The 23525-nt window shown below is 45.6% G+C and overlaps 1 long non-coding RNA gene across 1 annotated transcript; it reads right to left on the bottom strand.

The window, feature by feature from the left end:
- Window positions 1-17646: 17646 nt before the first annotated feature.
- On the bottom strand, window positions 17647-19043 carry LOC142771978 (uncharacterized). The gene is made up of 2 exons (XR_012886221.1): window positions 18439-19043; window positions 17647-18213 (listed from the first exon to the last, which is right to left on the bottom strand). It is a non-coding gene; the product is annotated as an uncharacterized LOC142771978 (long non-coding RNA).
- Between the last annotated feature and the right edge of the window lie 4482 nt (window positions 19044-23525).

The raw sequence follows: 23525 nt of genomic DNA on the forward strand, positions 1-23525 counted from the left end.
CATACCCTGTTGTTTATCAGCCTTGTAAATATTTTATGCGCCTAACAAGTGAAAAAACGTAGTCATAAGCTAACCGGCCTTCGGCACGGTAGTCTTGGCTTAGCTTGTCCGAAGAGCCCTCATCATATCCAGCCTAAGCTTTTCCTTATAGCACTTTTTCTTTTGTTTTTTTAATATAAACTTCTATACACGTTATTTTTTTCCCTAGTGATATTTTTCAAACTATACGTTTTGATTCAGCTAGTTTTCTTGATAATGAATTATCAAAAACTGGTTGCAGACTCTTTTATTATGTCTTCCCATGAGGGACAAAATGCAAGCTACCATTTTCTTGTGATGTCACACGCAACGTCCCCCTTCAACTCGAAAGCTTTACTGATGCTCACTTTGTCAAGCTTTGAGGAGTTCAGCCAGCCCAACACATCGTGAAACGGTACTGCCATGTTATTTTCATGATTCTATCATATGTGTACTGTGTTTTACTAATGTGGCGTAGATTTGTGACATCGCTGCATTTTTTGGTTTCAACAGACTTTCCCCGTTATTTAGTATTATTGATTTTATTATTTTTTGTGACAATGCAGCAGCTGAAGCTAAACCTTCTCAGTGCGCACAACGAGAAGTCATGCATCTTCAGAATTTGATTCCCAACTTTCATGAACCCAGGACTTCTAGGACCTACCGATTGCTAGGAAGACTGTCTCCAAAATAAAATTATGCTAGTGCACTCTTGGAAAACTTACTGGGTCTCCTCGCACAGTCACCGGTAATTCGTACAGTGGTACCGACCACAACCATGTTTGGTCGTTCTATACGTACCCTACCTTGACGGGGGCCTTGAAGAGGGGATGTCTCCCCGAATCTCCTTCATCGCGGCCCGCACCTTCCATATTCGGCTGTTGAAAGGCACCATACTCCTCGCTGAGCAAATAGGAAGAATATAACACTGTTGGAGATGCTGTTCCGAAACACTCAGCCTTACTGTGCCTGTCAGCGGCGCTATCAGATCACAAAGCAGCGGCGGCCACCGCGTTATTATTAGGAAAAGAAGCTCAACTTGAAAACCAGTGGCTACCAAGTGTCAAGAAGCAGCCAAGTGCCATATTACTTTGGGTCACGTCACATATACACCACTTGTTTCTCCCCAAGAACTCTTTCGGAGGGAGCAGACAGAAGACAACGCACGCATTACAGAAGCTTACATTGACGACCAGGTCATCGGAGTTTACAAAAATATCAGGTATGCAAAGAATGTGTTCTGTAACCTTCAAAAGAGTTCCTTTGCAACACCATCGGCATCACGACGCAGATATAGAGATGGGTTGTATAGATTATGTTGATTGAAAACCCGTGCAAAGCGTGACGGAAGCGGCAATAGTAGTGTGCCGTCACCGCTTTCCGCAATGAGCAACCATATCTGTCGCTAGGCGCCCTAATTTCCAAGCACGAAAATCAGCCTTAGAATCAAAAAGGCGTACGATTAGCTTTACAACTGTCAGCGTAGGCGGTATCCTCAAACCAGCTGATCTGAGTCAACAATGAAAAACCGCTAACATAGAAATCCGTTAACATAGAAATTTTCATCGACGAACTCTGAAGACCACACCAAGCACCGTCTGCCGGACACATGAACACGGTGCCATGTCGTGGTTCAAGTATGTACGAGTGACAGGTGAGTGATTGAGTGAGGGAGTGAGACAGGGAGTGAATAAGCATGTATGCGTGCATGTGCGAAAATTGGCAGGAACATTCGTTAGGATTTTTCCATTGGGCTTTTGAAGAAAAAGGCCGTGACTGGCGTCATTCCAGAGCACGGACGGAAGGATGGTCGGAAGCCGCGATTGTGAGCCATTACGTGCTTTCAGCCTAAAGCCAGACTCAATCGTTTCCGGAAACACGTCACTACGTGGAGGCCTGGTCGCACGAATTTCTCAGGTGAGCTGCTAGCATCTCAGGCAATACTCAAGTGATTATAGAACAAAAGCGGCCGAGCCAACATCCTTTGCACTGCTTCGATATTCTTCCTTACTTTCGACAATGAGTTCAATTGAAATAGACCATTCATTCAAGAAATCTGTTAGCTTCGGCGACCACATTCATCTCTGGGTTGGCTTGTACAGCACCGTTTAAGATTGAAGAACCTCAAATGATTCGAAAATGCATGGAGTAATAAAATAGAAGAAACGATTGAAAACTATTTGTACAGGCTAGCAAGAAGCTGATTTCCATTATTTCGAACACGGCGCGTATCGCCCAAAGCACGACCTATGAATGTAGTGGCATGAGCGCCACACAGTATATTGTCTACGACATTCTTCAACGTGGCATCGACACCGATACGTCTGACCGCATGTCAGCTCGCGCCACTAGAACATGAAAATCGTCTCATAACCGGATTCTTACTCCATATCGCATTTTGTAGTTGCTCTACAGTTAAAACGTCATGCACACAAATGCAGGAACCGCAAGCAGAGTCACATGCCTGCCTTTCGAGTTCCATCATTTAATTTTATTTCTAAGACATTCGCCACCTAACTGCTTCGACTGGCACTTTCAGAAAGCGGTACGGGTTCATTTATGCTTTCTCCAGCGCATACGTGATTTGATCTTGACGCACGCTCACAACGATGAAAAATTGATATGTGGGGTTTAACGTCCCAAAACCACCGAATGATTATGAGAGACGCCGTACTGGAAGGCTTCGAAAATTTTGACCACCTGGAGTTCTTTTGTATGCACCCAAATATGAGCACACGGGCCTACAACATTTCCGCCTCCATCGACAATGCAGCCGCCGAAGCCAGGATTTGATTCCGCGACTTCACATCAGCAGCCGAGTACCTTAGCCACTGGACCACCGCGGCGGGGCGCACACGATGAATAGGCGTACACTGTTCAGGACTGCTCGTAGATTACTTGCAAAAAAATGCAGTATTCTTCATCTGCTGCGGAACATAGGGAAAGCCGTAGCGATATATCCCAAAAAAACGTTAAATACCCACTGCACTACTGAGGAAATTATTTAGGTCTACTCATCACTTGTCGCCACAATGGATAAATTATCCCAGAAGTTGGAATGTTGGAATGCCATTCAGAAGAACCTTATTACTACCCTCCTTTTTGGTGCTTCATAGCCATTATTTAAAAAATTAACCCACGAACTCTACAAGCACAAAGTTGCGGGGCAAACCAAAATATGCAAAGTTCATTCATAACGATTTATTACTTCATTCTGCATATTCGTAAAGCAGCAATACTAAAAAAGCTCCCCCCTCCCCCCCCCCCCCCCCGAAAAAAAAATTCGGCAGATCACACGTACCTGAAAATCGACGGTCTGCGAAGTATACGGAAGGAATGTGACCATGTTGCAATTTCTTTAGCGAAACGTCATGAAATGACGCTAAATATATGTATAACTGATGAACGCACAGACATATGTCAAAGAGTTGCAGATGTTTATAGAACCAGTTGTTTGCACTTGTGCAACGATGCCAACTGGAACATGCGTAATTGCATCACCAGAAGCTGATATGAAGCATTGATGCTCGCGAGGATCGGGCCCTGGACACTTCTACATAAATCAACTTCAGCGCAAGACAACTAATCACAATTCACCTTATCCCGACGTGATAGCTATATCAAAGGAGTACACACGTAATGTTTATAAAGTTAGGTGGGCAGCACTGCAACCTTCTTGACGTTTCACGAAGACTAGCGTGTATTTGAAAAGCAGTCCGGACACCTGGCGTAGCTCTGGGGTAGAATGCTTCATTGCCGCGCAAAATGCTCGGGTTCGATACCAGCTGGAACCTTGGCATTTATTCCATGTTTTTGTTGGCTCGACGTTCCCTATAACGTGTATTGCTTAATGCTCGCGCGTTCAAATTGACCGAGTCTGCTTCTCGTCGTTCCTCGGTAGATACTAAGTGTCCATTACATGCGGCACATACACGCATACCAGTGGCACCTACCGCACGTGGGTATGTGCCGCTGTCTGGCGGGAAGTGTTTGACGACGTGCGCAACGAGATTGTGAAATTATTCATGTCTCGGCCAGCGCGTCATATTTGTCTAAACATCTTGCCCTCCCATGCTAATTTTGGTTCACGCCAACTCATGAGGGTGACCACGAGAGCACCCAACCGTAAGCGGCTAAATAGATAGATACATAGATATATAGATAGATAGATAGATAGATACGCTCAAGGTGGTCGAAGGTGGCTAAGAAATGCTTCGCAATTATAACGTGGAGCACGCTCTTTGGCCACCGGCGTGCAGTGAGCTGTAAACAGTCGTTAATAACTGAAACACCACATAGCAGGGGTCACAACCAATGGTATTACTGTATTTACCCAATTCCAACGCGCCCCTGACTATAACGCGAGTACTTGCTGAGATGACACCCCCAACCCCCCCCCCCCCCAAGAAAAAAAAAGGTGCCGCAGAATGTGTATAAATGCGGTATATATTCACCTCCCCCCCCCCCCCCCACCGCGCCAGGACACCTGCACTACACCCGCCTCATCACTGCCCCAAAAAAATGTTTCATCAGAAATGAGGTTTGCACGTTTAACCTATGTTTGTACATTGCAATCTTGTTAAATGCGTGAGAAAATAAACATAACCTTTATTCCGAGTCTGTGGGCTGCTGACAATACTTTTTTTTGTCCTTAGAGGCGACCGCACCTCCAACACCGCCCGCTTTTCCGTCCAGCCTCCGCTAAATCGGCTTGTATGCGAAGTGGACCTCTGACTGCGAAAGTTGTCGACCCCTGCATTTGAGTGATACATTGTTCTTGAGCGCTTTATTCTCGTTAATTTTACAACTATAGGATCTTTGCGAAAGACAAATGGAAGGCTTAGAGTGAATATTTCAATTAGAAGAGTTTTTTTGTGGTTTTTCCTGACCGGTAATTTTTTTGAGGGTCCGCTGACTATAAGGGTTACGTGAAATTCTCACCCGCTTTTTTTTCAAAAGTCGTGCTTAAACATTGTTTAACGCCAACTGCATCACGTACTGAACTGCCCAAGTTTAAGTGATGTGGCACAATTGTTTTATGTTTTTGAAAGCATAGAAGGTACCTGTTTCACGTTCCAGGTGTGTAAATTTACCTACCTACCCCCCTTCCACTTCTCTGCTGCAAGGTGTCCCCCATCACTTTCACCAGTCCATAAGGGCTCCCCGACACATCCATGGCTGAGAATGACTGGTCCAAAATACAGCCCCACAAGATTTCTTTATTCTCGGCAGTGTCTATTCAAATAAGAGCATAAATAAGCTTCATTTTCACCATCCAATAATTATGTAGGCCTCGAAAGAGGCCGTAAAGTCTATTACGTCATGGCGAGGTGACGTAATAGGTGACTTCAACACTGGCTTGTTTTTTAAGGACGAAGCTCTTTAAGGCACAAGCTTGTCTACCACTGCCACGGAGGAAGGAAAGGTAGAAGAGGGCATGCCCAGCCGGCGCGTGGCGTGCAAAGTGTGGCGAAATTGACATCACGGCGGCCATATTCACTGGGCACAATGGCGGCGTTGCTATGGTTACGTGTTGCGCAGTGGAGCTGGTCTAGCAGTGAGCGGCCACGGCTGGCGGCGGCATGTGTGCCTCCCCAGGTCTTGTTCTGAGCAGTGGTGGACAATATCCGTACTCTGCACCGCGTTATTGATTACGCAGTGTTCTCCTGGCAGTTACTGTACTCTTAGCAACGTTTACAAATCCCTTTGTCCATCACGAAGTTTCAACAGTGCGTAGAACGAGTGCATATTGATGTGTCGTGCGGCGGATGACGCGGATGAAGCAGTTAGTGTTCAGCGAAAATGCGTTGGGCACCATGACGAAGCTGAACGACGACGAACGCCTTGCAGGTCAGTGACGATTGAGCAGTGCTCCTGCTTGTCACAACGGACGACGCTGTTGAGCCCAGCAAGAAGTCATGAGGATCATGTGCACATACGTAGTTTTGTGTTGTGTGTGTGCAGTAACAACTTGCATGTGCGTATTAAAACACCTTTTCTGTTCCGCTTCGTACACTATCCACCAGCGTTGCATTTAGTCTAAACGTAACAGCAACCGCGTTCAAGTGTCACTTGCACCGGGCTCAAAGTTACCATGGTCGTGGAATGCTGACGCCGGTGAGTTTCACGTGGAACTCGGACACAGTGGCCGGACGCTGCGTTGGCCGCGTGGCGGAATGTAACCGTAGAAAACGCACGACCGATCGTGTTGTCTTTACAGTTGCTGAATTAATGACGTGAAAACACTCGCCATTGTCAGTGCATCTAGCGCGCGTTCTCTTGTAGTTGCTTCGTTGTCGGCGAGCCAGTACTTCCTGTTATTACTCGGACGAAATGAATTTGCTGAAGGTGTCCCGCTGGCTCAGAGTGATGAGCCCCGTTCCCTTAGTTTCGAATCGTCACGCACACGCGCTGCGCAGCCCACGTGCTTTTCGAGCCTGAGAGAGAGTCGCGCCTTTCTTTACATTCGGATGTAAACAAGAGAGGAGAGTTTGCCCGGTCAATATGGCTGACTTCCGGCTTCATCGCGGCTTCACAACGAGTGACTTCAAGGCCTCTCCTACCTTTGCTTTCTCCGTGACCACTGTGGTGTCTATCGTAGCCACTACTAGTACGCGAAGTGTTCACTAGATGGAGATCAAATTACTAGTACTCGATTCCGCCACTAGATGGCGCGGGCGCGCCCTCTGCGTTTAGGTTCAGGCACTGGGGTTTATGGACCGGGAGGGCTAAATAGACTTTAGGCGGAAAGACTTAACTAGAAGGAGGTTATCTGATTGGTGGCTAAAGTCAAGGCACGAGTGAAAATTAAACTCTTCACTACAAAGTACGAATCCTCAAACTCACTTTTTAAAGAAAAAAAATAAATCTAGTTTTTGGTTCATTAAGTATTACGGCTTGGCGGCGCTATCCACCGCCCGATCTAAAGGGTACAGCCATATCCATCCATCCATCCATCCGTTTAGGATGCGTACTCTAGTGTGACAGCCAAACACATGGATGCCCAGGCGCTCTGCCCCGCTCATCATTATTGACTCGCTAAACATGCTGTGGTTTTTTTTCATCCTTTACGTTTTCCAAGCCTCGTCTCGGGGCAAGGCTTCGTGGTTTAGCTAATCTGGAGTGGCATAATTTGTCTGCGTATGGGAAATAAATTCGAGGACTCGTAAGGTTCACAATTAGGAGTTTAACATGATTGCGACATTGTGTGCCTAGTGCATACTTCATAACGCTTAGCGCATACTTTTTATTGTATGATGGTAATTGAGTACACTGAATTACGGGTTACAACAATATAACTGCTAAAGTACTAAGCAGCTTGTGTCAGTGAAACTTTTGCATGTGGCTTCATTCTGTTGAATGGCTAGTAAGTTCTCACAGAATTTCCTAGCAGAGGAAGATACCTTAAGTATGTTCCCAAGCAGGCGCTTAGCTTTGTGGTAGAACATCTGATTGTCATATCGAGAGGCCTTTTTTTGGTCCTTACTTGAACCCAGAAATCTTTATTATTTTTTATTTGACAACTTCTCGTCGTTCTCTGTCATAAACTTTACGTGGACAGCGTAACTGTTGAACATTTTCGGTTGAACAAGTTCCAGGCCACGCAAAGCTAAACGGAGCCAGAAGAACGAAGATTAGACAGGTGCGTAAACTGCCCATCATTGCCATCCAGGCAGAAGCGGCGTGTATTGCAGCTCTCACAGACGCTAGCGTAGAAGTTGCTTCTAGTGTATCTATGGGCTAATTTTGTTTTCACCCAAGGTTCCACGTAACAATGACAATGAATCTGTCAAAAAAAAGCGGCAGTGAGGTACTGTGTGAATTTATAAGATGAGTACGCTGAATGGCAACACAAACTGCAAGTTTTCACAGGCAGTCACTCACTGACTTTGACTATAAGTATTTCAAACAGGCTCATGTGTCGTTTCTGCGCGACAACTTTTTTTTTGTAATAGGTTTTCTTGTTTCAGAAACAGCATACTGGAAAAATTACAATGACCGGGAAAAGAGACGTGGTACATGTATGCAAACCCTTCTTGCTGTGTCCATTTCCTATACACCTTTTCAAACAAAGAAAAAAAAACGCCGCCATGATGGCCTGCTTGTGCGTCTTTAAAGGCTAAATACATAGCCTCAACAACAGATTTCAGGGCGTTGACACCCATTGCGCCATCCATAAATGATTATGAAGCTGCACAGAAAGCCATTTTTGAAAATAAGTATAGGGGGCACGTGAAGTAAACTAACATTACTGTGCGAAGGAGGATATGAGCAAGTAAGAGAGTATGGAAGTGGGCTGTAGATTTTTTGACAAATCTAAGAACGACAAACCACTTTGATCACGTGTCCTCGTGTTACATATTGAAAAAGACTACATTTGCACCCGAAATCAAGTGGGAATGAGAACAAAAATGTGAAACAACCTTCATATAATGGCGAAGACGAATAAGAAGCCTCCGCCCAATGTTCGAGCATGTGGTGTCTCTTCATTTTCCGCTGCAGTGAACCTCTTGTGTCAGCAGATGTTAATTGCTTCGATCTCCCATGAATAAATGTTCAGTGATAGACACCATTTGCGGCTGACATAGTTCTCTCTACCAGTTGAGCAGCGGTGACAACAATATGACCCACCTCACGCACTTGGTGTCTTAAAAGGTGGCATGAGCCGTTTACAGAAGACGAAGCGGTAGAAATGCGTCATCTATGCTGCCTTACATGATGCTTTGTCACTCAACAAAACAAATTGATTCAACCTGTTATATGAGGAAGCAAGATCTCTTGGTAATTGGAGGAATTTCTGAAGGAAATAACTTTAACCACGAAAATAAATCCCAAGGTTTAATTAATTTTTGTTAAGCATTAAGTTTGTGAAACATACCATTCACCGGTGTCGGTGGTTTTGTAAATGTTGCAGTCTGTTTAGGGAAAGATAGATGTTTATTTGATTAAGGATGACGCGCGTGACTGTAAACAGATGGTGGCTTTAATCCTAAATCTCGCAATACTCAACCAAATTGACCTCAAAATATTGTAAAGCTAATAACTGAACGGTGCTAAGAATCCAGAGATAGCATTAAAACGGTTTATTGTAGCGCATCTTTTTTAGTTTTCAACTTGCACGATTGCAGTTTCTGCATTCTTTTTCTCTCTCTCCCGCTTCTTAGAATGACACACAATTATTCGTACTGAAGCCGTGAAGACTTGCCTATAGATTCTCACACATCTTATCATCACGCATTCTACTTTCGGATAAATAGGAGAATATTTTAACGAATAACCTGGTTTCTGCCCCGGTACATGGCATCCATATTTTATATATTGCCATTCGATCGTGCAAAATGCTAAGAAAAACTTTGTGCTTGCATGGCAGGGGCTGCATCAGCCACTTGACACTGCCGCGTCACCCTCTGGTCTGCTCGAAACATTTCTCTCTCTATCCGCTGTGTGGTGCGACTTTCTACGGGTGGTGCGAAGTGCCATAACTTGCTAAAAGTTCTTCTTAAGCGTACGTTAATAACCCACGTCATTGAACTTAATCCGAACCCTTTATATGGCGTGCCGTATTGAGCTCGTCAGTGAGAACCACAGAAATACCAGTGACACGAGTAATATTACCTTAACCTCGCCTATGCATGTACAACAACTTGCCTTAGTTCAGCCGACTTCTTCTCGAGTGCAAAACGTCCCTAAACGCTGAAGGCGACACTACGAGCTATTTCAAAAATAGGAGCCATCAAACTCTAACAATAATATTAAGCACTGACTTTCAAAGCTCGCAAGTTTGCAAGGACATGTGTTAGCTAATATTTTCAGTAGCAAAAGAACGCGAGGCGCCTCACTCAACGACGGCAAGCGTCTCGCCTTGTGATCTCTCTCAGCTTAGCCTCACTCGTAAGACAAAATCTTCACTAAAATGCAATCTGACCAACTCCCCAGATAACCACTTTTGTTGCGCAGTTAGTCGTCTGCCGTGGTGGAGCAGTGGCCATGCTGCTCGGCTGCTAACCCGGACGTCGCTGGTTTCATTACGGCTGCGATGGTCACATTTTGGCTATGTGCATTTCAAATGCACCTCAAAAAAAAAAAAAACCGGTGAAACAAAACTGCCTCAGCCACCCACCACATAGCAGCTCTCATAATTCTACTGCATTTTTGGAACGTTAGGCACCAAACAGTATCGGTAATTTCGGCACGTTGTTTCTAAATGTGCTGACGTGCGGCGGCCACACTTTGTTGCGCTGGCCGTTGAGAAAATAACTTGCGCATGCGTATTAGCTCTTGCTGGAGGAAACCGAAAGGTGAACGCAAAAAAAAAATTATATGCAATTCGAAGTACCTTTCACCTCGGAAGAATCCAAATGTGTTGCCAAAAAGGTCGATAATTACCCGCCGGCCACTGTTCTAATCTTTAAAATCTACAGTGACCATCCACGGCACGTGGTGCTAACCGCAACGAATCGATCTCTAAGACGGAACGGGCTTCTGAAACCGGTTACAATGAATAACGGGGCGCGTCAGCAAATTTTGTGAAGCATGTACACAGCAGTTAAACTACAAGGGAATGCTGGTGTTTTCGTCCCCACGCTTTTCCAATGGGGGCGCGTTAAACATGTTTCAGTGGCATTGTGTTTACTGAAAGAAAAAAAAAAGTACTGGAGATTTTTCGAACCCCCTTCCCCATTCCCTGACCTCTGTAGGCAGCACTCTCCTGATTATTGGCGCATGGGTGACGGCAACGGTCCAGGAAAGCATACTGCGTTTTTCACTAGATGACAACTCCCCGTGAGGGGAATGGCGCTATTGCCTGCATGATGTAAGAAAAAAAAAAACACTATTCTTCTAACGCTGGATTCTCACTTAGGAAACGCCTTTAGGGACTCCACAGAAATGCATTCGCATTTCCTCATGACTGCCCTAGGAATGTGGCGAAGTTTTTTTAACAAAATAGGAAGGGTGGTGCGATCTGTGGTAACCTATCAAAACTTGGGTTTAGTGGCTCATCATAAGGAAAGTAGTATGGTGCATCTTGGTAATTTCTCAAAACAATCGCGCGTATGGATGGCTTGCACGTGAGGTCATAGATGCGGCTTATGAAAGGAACTAAGACTCCACAAAAGTAGCTTGGATTAGAAAAGCGTTGTGTCTGTGTGAAGATGACGTCTCTTCGTTTCAACAATGAAATAATGCGCATGTTATGTTCTGATGACAATAATGTCACATTGAAAGTGTGGCATCTCCACATGAAGGGGCTCCAGCATGCACTCTCAGTGACGTAAGTGCAAGCTATGCGTATGAGATGGCCAGTCACGCATATTACACAGTTGGTTGTGAGTGCTGTGTCTGATATGTGTTTCTTCAATAGAAGCATGTGTGAATGTGTGCGGCGAGGAATTATGAAGCATCGCTAAAACATTTAGATTCTGGTGTGATAATCGGTCTGAAAACCTGTGCCGCATCGATAGGGCTGATATTAGGTAATTTTGAAAAGCACCGCACACAAAAAAACAAAACAAAAAAGGAAGTACGAACTAGACGCAGACAGAAAACACGCTCGCTAGCTATAGGTTCACAATTTCTTAGTATATACTGTTTCTAGTGGACCGTTTGCAAAATAGCTACTGCGAATGCAAGATCTTTCCACCAGATAGGCTTCACCATAAGCTAGACGGCAATTTTTTTTTTCGTTCGCCATTGACACTTCTGTTTTCATCATTTTGTTTTTTTTTTTGCACGAGGACGAAGAGACAACTAGGCATCCCAATGCTTTATTGTGACTTAAAACGGCTTTTTGTTTCGTCCACACCTTCACTAGAATGTGGAGCGGTGAACGTACTTGTAGCTAAAAAAAACAGTATGGGAAGGAGCAGGGCCGGCGCAAGCGGAGAGTATGAGGTAACAAATGCTTCCCCCCTCCCCCCGTATCGCTTTTCTGGAACTCGCTAAACTATTTCTTTAGGCGAGAATATATGCTGCAAAAAGCCCCGTTAGCTTCGATCGCGTTCCACCTTATATATGAAACGGCGTGTAGTGACACCTGTCTCTGTATACATTGTTAACGTAATGTCACAGACATCTTCCTTACGGTGGGAGCCGTAGAATGGCGGTAAACGTGACTTTTTTTTATCTCGTTACAGCATGTTGGTTCAGAGGAGGACACGGATTCAATCGGTGCAGGCGTTTTTTTTTTTTTTTTTTCACGCTCTCCCATTTTAGTCTTTTCTCATTCCACGGCACGGGAGCATCCAAAGGAACGCAAGAATCAACATGCGCTAATCTAAAATCACCGTTCAAGCTCATGCAGAATTTCAACAAGCTGATGCCCTAGATGGCGGGCATGGTGACTTGAATGCAAACTACGCATCGGCACTGTGGCGCTACCTTAAGTCCCCAGTTTTTCCCCGTTCTTTCTTAAGTGTTTACAACCATGGAAGTCTCATTGACGAACCTCATTTGCTAACGCTTGTTTTCGGCAGCAGTGTTCTTCCTAATGCTTTGCCAGCATCAGGTGAATAGAGTCCCCCGCTCACTAGCGGCGGGACACTTTCCGGTGGAGAACGGCGCTTCGCGTCCTCTGAAAGAGGCGGGGCTATTTTACTTAAATATACGTAGCTTTCTAAATCTTCTAAGTAGGGAAGAAAATGGCGGCAGACGTACACTGTGTGTAGAGAGGGCGGAGAGAAAAGGCAGTTTGTCGGTATTTAGATAAAAGGGAAAAAACAAGGAACCTTAGCCTCTGCCACACGCTAGCCAGAAGCTTTTTTTTCAAAATTTTTTTTCTTTATCCCGCTTTTCCTATTTCTTTGTTTCGTGGGATCAACATGAAGTGAGGTGTGACATTTCTCAGGTCTGCTTTGAAAAGCATTTGTGGCGCTCCTCTACCCTCACGGGAATGTGAAGGGGTACAACTGGAAAAGCAGTCTGGGAACAAGTGTTCTGGTGTGAAAAGATTTACTAAGGAAAGACATTCAAACGTGTTTTTAAAGCGCACACATGAAATCTGGACCACTCTACGCATAAGGGCGGTCACTATAATGCTGTAGTAAATGTACTGTATAAACTTTTTTCAGTAAGACCTCTGGGTGCCGCCGTGTTGGACTGTTAAGTCCACTAATAAATTCGTGAAGTATGGTACGCCGCAATGCAACAATTTTCAAGCGCGTGTGCCGGCCGTAACACTCTTTGTTTAGTTGTTGCAACACACAAAACTCAACCACTCTCTAAAGGGGAACTGAATCCCGTTTATAAAATAGTTGATACGCTACCTAAACGTAGCACACACAGTAAATTTAAGGTAATTTTTTCCCCGCCACCTTCTGGGAGAATAAAAGCTCTCCCCCTCACTACATTAGATTTGTTAGATTGTAAGTAAAATTCTATATGGTCCTGCAGCATTTGTGGGTGATGTGTAAGTTATATCAGCACACCGCAACTATTCTATATCGAGCTATGCATGCTGACTTATCCACGCAGTTTGAAGATGATTACAGTAGTTTCTTTAGTGTTTGGAGCACGATAAGTCAACACCATTTGCGAGCTTCGAATCGCACTGTGTCTAGCCTCATTAAAAACCGTTACGTTGAGAAAATAGATCGGGCGCTGTAGCTAGACATTGTGCAAAGCAAGCCACAGAATTTGAGCAGTTTTACACAAAAAATGCACCAAAGTGGATCCATGTATACAGGACATCGGCCAATTGCAACCACCATATAAAATCAGGACGACGCATAGATTGATGAAATGAAGCGCTCCGAAGGGGTCATCTTCTATATGGCCTCCGAAACATAACTGGCTACTGGGATTAGTAAGTGCACAGTATACAAATAAAATAGCTGAAGTTGGCTGTTTTCAGAAAGATGAGATACAATAAGTAAAAATCCTAGTTGCTACGTTTAGCAAAAATCAAATATGTGTATGTGCTTTCAGAAAAAGAGTTGTAACTGAGGCAGATTTTCAAGATAATGGTCACAGCTGAGGCACAGTCAGCGTAAACCGTGTAACTAACACCTATTCTAAGCTGTCCATCCCAAAATAGCTATGGCTGAGTTTTTTTAATAGACATAATTCAAATGTACAGAGATAATGCTTTTAGATCAAGCTTATATTGGCCGCGAGGGCCTCCCTTGAGAGGCCAGCGCTGCAATCCTTTTGGCGTCACAGATAGTATTCGTAGTTGTGGAATACGGCATGCAGCTTTGCTTTGGCGACACCACTTAGACCATCCCCCATGGTTGCAGTGGTTCAGGGTGCCATTTTACGATACAAGTTAGACAAGGGAGAGGCACCGCGAGCACTGATTCATAATTTTCTCGCCCGTAATATCAGGTCTTAACGTTGTTTGAGGCACTGAGGTTCAAAACACAGAGAAGCACGCATGGTGCCCACAGCAAAAGCGCAGGAAATGCACAGTTCTAGCATACAAGGTCAACCCGGTATCCTATAAAAGACGTCATCACGTAGGAAGCGCCACGACATGTCCTCGAGGCCAATGTAAGTTAACTATGTAGAGCAAGGACAACAGCTGACCCATCAGTTGTAAAGGTATCAAAAACTGTCTGTTCGTGCCACCCACGACCGGCTTTATAAATAGCGACCTGCGCACGCGCCCTTCTCCTACGGGGCTACGCGGTCCAAGAAAAGCCGCGATGTTGACGGCGCGTCTCACCAGGGGGCACTGGGTTTAATCCTCAACTTCAACTGGTAACAGCCGATTCGTTTCAAAAGAGCGTCCAGGGGATCTCCCCGGTGAGTAAAAGTGTGGCGGAGAAAGCAACAGAGGAAGAGCTAGTACTTGATAATTTCAACTGGAAAAAGGCCGAAGGAAAAATTCCAAAGCGCACTGCCACGGGTTTAGATGGGATTCCCGTTAGCCTCATTAACGAACTAGGACATAACACTAAAGAAGCATTGTTAAAAGCAGTAGAAAAAAGCTTAAAGGACGGACAAATACCGGACAGTTGGCGACAAAGTAGAATGAACTTAATCTATAAAGGCAAGGGAGAAAAGGACAAGATTCGCTCGTATAGACCACTAACCATTACATCGGTACTATACAGGTTGGCGATGCAAGCAGTAAAAATGAAAATAGAAACATGGGCCGAACATAACGATATTTTGGGAGAACTTCAGAACGGATTTTGAGTCGACAGGCGGTTAGACGATAACCTGTTTGTTCTCACTCAGTGTATAGAAATATCTAAAATAGAGAATAGGCCCTTGTACGTGGCTTTTCTAGACATCACTGGGGCATACGACAACGTTAATCAGGAAATTTTGTGGGATATATTGACAGGAATGGGCATGGGCGACGACTGTATACAGCTTTTGAGGGAAATATACCGAGAAAATACAGTTTGCATAGAGTGGGAAGGAATGCGTAGCAAAGAGAACGTTGAGGTTAGCAGGGGTCTGAGACAGGGATGTCCTTTGTCCCCGCTGTTATTCATGCTGTACATGGTGAGCATGGAAAAAGCGCTAGAAGGTAGCAACATTGGTTTTAATCTGTCACACAAACAGGGCGGCATGATGATTGAGCAGAAGCTTCCAGGTTTATTTTATGCGGACGATATCGTCTTATTTGCGGACAGTCGAGATGATATACAGCAGCTGGCGAATATATGCGGAAGGGAAGGTGAAGCTCTTGGACTAGGATTCAGTGTAACGAAGTGTGGATTGATGGTATTCAATGATCCCTGTGATCAGACGGTGTCCATACAAGGCCAAGAAATACCGAGGGTAAGTGAATACAAGTACCTTGGAGTATGGGTAAATGAGAGTGATAGATACATGGAGGTACAGGAAAAAGCCTCGGCAGCAAAAGGAAAGAGGAATGCGGCAATAATGAAGCACAGAGCGTTGTGGGGATACAATAGGTATGAGGTGCTTCGAGGTCTGTGGAAGGGTGTAATGGTTCCAGGGCTTACTTTTGGGAACTCAGTGGTGTGCATGAGGGCAGAGGTGCAATCGGGAATGGATGTAAATCAAAGGACTGTGGGACGCCTCGCGTTGGGTGCTCACGGGAAGACGACAAACGAGGCTGTAAAGGGCGATATGGGGTGGGCAGGTTTTGAGGCGAGGGAAGCGCAGAGCAAAATAAGGTTCGAAGAAAGGCTAAGAAATATGAAGGAGAGTAGATGGGCAGAGAAGGTGTTCCGTTATTTGTATAGGAAGAGCGTGGACACACAGTGGAGAAAAAGAACTAGAAGACTCACTAGTAAATATACGGCTGGTATTGTAAGCCATTTGTCAACAAAGAGCGTTAAGGGAAAAGTCAGGGAGGCGGAGAGGATTTACTGGATGGCAGCTATGGAGAAAAAACCGGCTTTGAGTAACTACCGAAAGGGCAAAAATGAAATAAGGAGGGAGGCATTTTACGATAATTCAAGGGGAAGCGCTTTACTGTTTGAAGCGAGATCGGGTTGCCTTAGAACGCGTAGTTATAAAGCAAGATTCAGTAAAGAAGAAGAACAATGCACATGCTGCGGGAAAGATAAGGAAACGGCGGAGCATGTTCTGATTGAATGTGGAGATATCCACCCAGGTGTACGTTTGGGCACGAGCCTACAGGACGCCTTGGGTTTTAGGGACAACAATGGAAAGCTGAACACACCCGCGATTGAAATAAGTGAGAGACGGTTAGAGTATTGGTGGCAGAAAATTAGAGAGAAAGGACAAAAATAAATATTGGAAAAATAAAATATGGACAGTGTGCCGTAAATGGCAGAGAACTTAAGCTGAAAATTTACCTTTTTTCCATTAAGATAGAATTTATCGAAGCAGAGGCATTAGGCCAACATAAAAAAAAAGGTTTTTTTTTTTTGTCGAGCCTGGTGGCATACTTGTCACCACCCCGTTATAAAGGGGACGCTCATAGCATCCATCCATCCATCCATCCATCCAACTTCGTGTCGGCTGCTACAGCTACTACGACAGCGGAACGCGCGAGATCGTGTAAACCCCGTGCCTTTGCAAACATCAGCTGTTTTGTTTTTTGTTCTGCCTACCATGACGTGAAACAAGGCAGTATATACCAACTTCCAACCAACCAACTTCGAGGAAACGTAGAAACGTCAGCACTCGTAACGGTGGCTTGTTGCACGGGCCCGCAACCTGGGCTAGCTTTTCCTGGCAGCCTAGACAACATTGTCAAAGAATGTTATGCAGTGCCATGCTGGTTCTGTCTAATGAGGTATATTTAGCAGGTCCGCGAGGTGCACTCCGAAGTGCAGGAAAACAAGTAGGCTAGGTCGGCTGTTACATTTTGTGCGCGTACGTACTTGTCACTTTATCCTTTCGAGAGTTCTTGCGCAACTTCACCTTCAATTGTGGCTTGTTTGATACGCAGGTCACACAGATTGGTGCAATGAGCTCGCTAACTTTTAAACTGTATTACGGTAGTTGTACCTGCATTGGCCGTCTCGTCAGATTTATCGCGTTTTATGCAGGTGACGGGAGCGCCAACAAATATTACACGCTTTTTTTTTTCTGGGTTTTACGCGCTGTGCTTGCATTTGGGCTTCGAGGCGCACCGTAAGGACTACGGAATTAGTTCAAGGAAACTTGAACGTGTGACGAAATGAGGACACACCCAACTCATCTAATCCATGCATTCAAGCTTAGAGCAACAATATATCACAACTTGCCAAATGTTTTATTCGTTAAATGACACACTGAATCACGAGCACATTTAGAGACAGTCTGGCCTTCAGAATTAGACCTTCAGCACCTTTCGCGAGGTGGGTTTCGTTTTGAGTGCCTTTTTCTTGGCGTTGGACACTGTGAGGCCATTGGCGGTGTTAGACAAAAATGGCCTCATGAATTTCTGCAGAATTACGCTGACCAGCTTTGTTTTGTGTGGCACACTTTTGTCCTCGGCACAATCAAAAAGTGGGCTCTTCAGAAGTGAAGGTAACACGACGGCCGAGAACTTCTTGAGCGGCTGAGGTCCCTTTACAAGCACGGAAGCCACTCGGGAGGCAGCTTGCTCCATGCGGTGGACAAATCCCACAAATGGTAAGGTGGGATAGGAGAGGCCTCCCCTGTCGATGCCAGCAATGAGGGCTGTGGTTGGGGAGCTGGAAGATGGAGCTTGTAGCTTCACCAGGCAGCCCTCGCATTCAATGTTATCCTGAATGGCCCGGACGAGGAAACCGGCTATCAGTGCCAACGTACTGGACCGCAGACTCTGCTGTGGAGGACCTACGAAAATTATGAAAAAGAACAAGGTGAATAAGTAGATTTAATAGCCTAAGGTGTCCGCCGTGGGGAGCAAGAAAGTGAAGTGGGTGCTCCCTCCAGCACAGCAGTTTAGAAAACAATTATATCACGGTGTCGCTTTGTTTTCTTGTGTTGTCTTTTTTCTATCTGTAACTGTTCACTTAATCTTATGTTTCAGTTCAAGCTGCGTAATGATTGTGCACATACATGGGTAGCGTTCCAGTGTAGCTAGGTGAGGCAGCAGGAGCTTCCGGATGTCCGTGCCAGTAGCAGCTTGCTTGACAGGCAAGGCTGGCACTTCACCCAATCAGATGTGACTTCATAAGATCCCTGCACTTACTCTACAACAGGCTGTATCTGCCCCCCTGACAAGCTTGAAAAAAACTTCGTGTTCGACTTGTGATTGTCTCCAACAAGACGAACCACTCGAAAGCCAGCATCTTCAACAGACTGCATCACATTAAGAGCAAGATGAATGTTCTTCAGCCACAGGTTCCGCACATCCGTGATCGGGAACTCGTGGAACGATATTCCTCGTGATGCGGCCGTGCGCCCGCTTGATTTGCAGAGCGGTACGCAGCAATAAACCATTGCGCAAGTTGCACCGTGTAACTACTTCGCCCAACTTCTTTCAACCATAGCTAATAGTTGAGGTAATACCAAGAGACGTGCATGCAAATGCACAAGCAAACGCGCCGATCACCCTCGCCCGGCAGCATACGCAGTCGCGAGGATGGGAGACGTGAGGATTAAAAGCAGCGCCACGGCTTGCAGCGGCGCTCGCGGAAACTATAAATAACACACCAAGCAAAAAAAAAAAAATCACGGACACGGCGCTGGTGGCGGATGCGCAGGTCGCTATTTATAAAGCCGGTCGTGGTGCCACCAGAGTGAGGCCGTCGCCGACTTGAATCCGAAGCCCCCGTACGGCGGGCCACACGATGTAATCCCAGTTTGGTCATGTAAAACCAGAGAAATTGTCTAGTTTCTTTTTTAATGGTAAACACTATAGTACAGGCGCGTTCAAAAGCAAGAGACGAAAAGCTACATAGCGATAAGATACAGCATCGTGTTTTGATACACGGACCTTGCGCAAGGACTGCGTTAGGCCGACATTTCACGAAGATGCGAGTCGAGGAACTCACGCCGTGAACCATTGTGCGGCGCTGTTACTCGTCAGCCATTATGGAGCAGTGATAATGGTGCTTGGCCGCTACTTGAAGGTCTGGGGTTCGATCACCGCCGCGGCGGTCGCATTTTAATGGAGGAGAATTGTCAGAAGCCAGTGCGATTACAGTGCACGGTAAAGAATGCCAGAATGTGCAAATTGATAGAGTCCAGCCACCGTGTCTGTCGTAATTATATTGGGGTTTTCACAAGTTAAACATCAAACGTTATAGCTAATTTCGGCACCATGTTTCTGGGTGTGCCCACCTGAAGAGGCCAGCCCTCATGGCTCGCGCCATCGTTACAAAAAAAAAAAAAACTCGTAGCAAGAGTTAACGTACGTGGCAGTGTCTGAGTGAGCAGCGTGGCAATAAAAGCGCCGATAGAAGTGGCCATCGTGAAAATAACATCTTCATTACCTCTTTAAGCAAGAAATCTAAAATCAAACGCAAATAAAAGCCAGCATATATGCTTGAAAGCACCGTTTACCTTAGAATAGTTCAAATGCGTTGCCACTAAGATCGATAATTAACCGCCGGCCGATGTTATAACTTTGAAAACCTGTTACAGTTCGTGAATTGACACAGCATGGGCGATTGCAATAAATGAAAAACCTCACCTCAGACGGGGAGGGAAGAGCTGAACCATATAGTCCCAGTCGAAGTCTCGTCTTGGACCACGGTTCATGTTCGGGAAGCGCTGACACACCGGCGGAGAAAACCTCTGTCAAATACCACGTCGCGTATTCGCAGGTTCGTTCGGGGCTTTCAGGGTTGACACCTCCGACGCCGTTGCTAACGACGAATGTGAGTTCACGCACAAGATTAACTGACCTAGGACTTCGGGACACTGCGGTATATCTGGTGTCTGATTCCCTTCTTCGATGAGCGGGACAAGACGCTGAAGAGAGTAAGGTTCTTTTCTCTGCAGTGCGAGGTGAACTATGAAAGGTGAATCTGCAGTGGCTATCCAAGGCACGAGGTGCTATCCGCAACGAATTGATCTCCATGACGAAAGGGGCTTCCTAAACCGGTTACAATAGATAACCGGGCGCGTGTCAGAATGCTGTAGAGTGTAATGCGATAAAGGAATGCTCGCTTGGTCGTCTCCATGGGTGGCCGGCCGTTAAACGTGTCTGAAAGGCATCGTGCTAATTCAAAGGGGAAAAACTACTGAAGATTTCTTGCGCCCCCCCCCTTTCCCGGACCTGCACAGACAGCACTGCACAGCTGCTTCCCTCGTGGTTTTACACGGAAGGGTACAGAGAGGAAGCACTTGCTCTGTAGTGGTAGGAGTGTGCACCACTTTTGAGGTTTAATATTCGCAGACGATCTGATGCCATCCCCAGAAACGTTCTTTCATAACGGCTAGATGACGTACTGGACAGAAAAAAACAACAACGTCTGTCCTTTTTTTAAGCCGGCCTGATGCCCTGTTCACGTCGAATGAGTTACTCTTGCTATATATTAAAGAAAATGTAAGTTAAGGGCTAGTTTATTGGCGCTCAAGGCGTTCTGCGCTTATTTTTTGCGCTACCTTTGTCATTTCCCTCTAGGATTTTTTTTTTTTGCCACGGATACTGTTATTATTCCTTATTTTTTTTTCTAGGCGTGTTTTTTTTCATAGTGGTCCCAAAAACCTAAGGCCTGATGTATGCTGAGACCCAAAGGTGCAGCTGGGCGCACATCTCCACATTCCATGCAGCGTCCGCACATGGTAGCATAGCTCGGTCAATACAGATAAAAGCGCCAGTTGGGCGGGCCCTTCCAACACGCATTTATGAAACGTGTGGGGGGGGGGGGGCTTTTGTTTGCCTTGCAGTGCACAAAACAGGTTTCTCGACAAAAAGAAGTTCCTTTTTTCTTCTGAAGCAATATGCACGATCGAGCGTTCCGTGATAACCTGTCAGCAGATCTGAGCCACGGTGCAGGTGCTCACACCCTAGAAAACACAAACTGAACACAGAACACCCACGCTCGTCCGCCTCGGTCGATTCGATACTGGTCGTTTCAGTCCAATTTCGATGGAGGTGAAATGGTAGAGGCCCGTGTATACTGTGCCATGTCAGCGTACATCGAAGAACACAAGATGATCCGAATTTCCGGAGATTTCCGCCAGCGCATCTCTCATAAAGTCATATGATGATTTTGTGACGTAAAACCCGGCCTAATAATGTGTTATGGTGCATCACAATCATTACACGCGCTTGCTAGATTGAAACTTTCTCAGCGGAATTTTCCTGTTCTCCGGACATGACTTCAAGGCGTACTGACGTGCGCTAAACATTTCTAAATCCAAGGAGGTTACGCCCAGCGAGTATGTCAATGGCTGCTAAGAGGAATGAGAGACAGGAGAATTCGGCTTTCAGTTAACGCGCACGCAGCAAATTTTTTATTGTTCAACAACGCAATGGAGAAATCTCCCAATGGAACCACCTTGGAGGTAAAAACGTAAGACTGATTACATACGACTACTACGAGGGACGAGCGGGTGCCGCTTTAAATAGCTTTGCCCCTAAACGCTACACAAACGCTGGCACCACAAACGCTACAGATGCGACTGCATTGAAACGGGTGGCAAGTCACGTTCAAGTCTAGGAGGGGGGGGGGGGGGGGGGCTCCGGTTGCTACCGGCCTGGATAAGCGCGCGCGCAGCTCTCGCTATAGGAGAGGGTAGTGAACGGACCCCGACGTACGCCTGACATAGTCGGACTAAGAAAAAAAATGCATTCGCATTTAAAACAGGCAGAACAGAATTCCAACTGCAAGTCTCTTAGGAATATCGTCTTTGAAACTGTACACTAAACGTGGCTGAGGAGTACGTTTATTCGTAAAGCAGCCTGTGTTATGCCGTGCAAGATCACTCAATTTTTTCCGTTCCCTCGTAAGGATGAGCGCAGCTTGCAGGAGCTCGTGAAGGGTGAGGTTAGTTCTTTGAAATTTTAAAGATGTTCTAGTGTATATATATTTTCGCAGATGATATCTGTGTCTCCTCACTTATCTATCCCAAAAGTTTTCTCGCCTTCAAAATTATTTGTTGGCACTACTTTTACGGGATACCGAACAATTTTTTGCCGCCAAAATTTTCAATCAATATGAAAGTTAAGGCCCCAAAATTGATTGACGCAACTTTTGTTTCATGTGGAAACTATAGAAAAATAATGAGTTTACGTTTTACACTCAGTTATGCACCTAGTGGCTGCGTGGTAAACTAGAAGAGGGGACATTTGTTGACGCCACATGCGCCCGGAACGCGCGAGCCAACATTACACAGTTGTAAGACAGTTATAGTTCACCTGCCTCTGCGGGATAGCGGGTTAGCGGCGATTAATTCATTGATATGTGTGGTTTAACGTCCCAAAACCACTTTATGAATATGAGAGATTCCGTAGTGGAGGGCTCTGGAAATTTCGATGACCTGGCGTTCTTTCACGTGCACCCAAATCTGAGCAAACGGGCCTACAACATTTCCGTCTCCATCGGAAATGCTGCCGACGCAGCTGGGATTCGAACCCCCGACCTGCGGGTCAGCAGCCGAGTACCTTAGCCACAAGGCCACCGCGGCGGGGCGGGTTTGCCGCGATAGCGGCATCAAAGTGCGCAGGTGCAGTAGCCTATACGTCACCCGTACCGCTCATTATATACACGGTATCTTTCAGATTTAACTTTACCGTGTTAGCGAGGTGTACGTATTGTAGCCAAAACATGGCGACGCTTACGGACACTCGCTTCGAAGTGATTTTAGCGTAGTTGTTCAAGTATTCACTTCATTCACTACAAACGATTTTTCATGATTCTTCGCTTACCTTCAGCTAGCTTCGAATAGCGAGTATTACGGATAGGTCAGCTTTGAGATAGTTTCCCATTCCGAACGTCTCTAGGCCTAACCATAAGACCGATGTAAGCATATCAGCCACACAAATGCTTTCGCGTTTCATGCGTGGTTGATATTTATTTATTTTTACTCTTACTCAAAAAAGCTAACAATTCCTGGTGCGGTGACAGAGGCAAGCATTCGCGTTTTCGTTTTATTTTTACTGTTCTTTCGTTTTATTTTTATTTTACTGTTCCCACAGGTGGCGCCACCATTACAGCCGGGGCATACAAACGCTATCTGGCTAAACTATA

Source organism: Rhipicephalus microplus, chromosome 9 (genome assembly GCF_043290135.1).
Source record: "Rhipicephalus microplus isolate Deutch F79 chromosome 9, USDA_Rmic, whole genome shotgun sequence".
Lineage (NCBI taxonomy): Eukaryota > Metazoa > Arthropoda > Arachnida > Ixodida > Ixodidae > Rhipicephalus > Rhipicephalus microplus.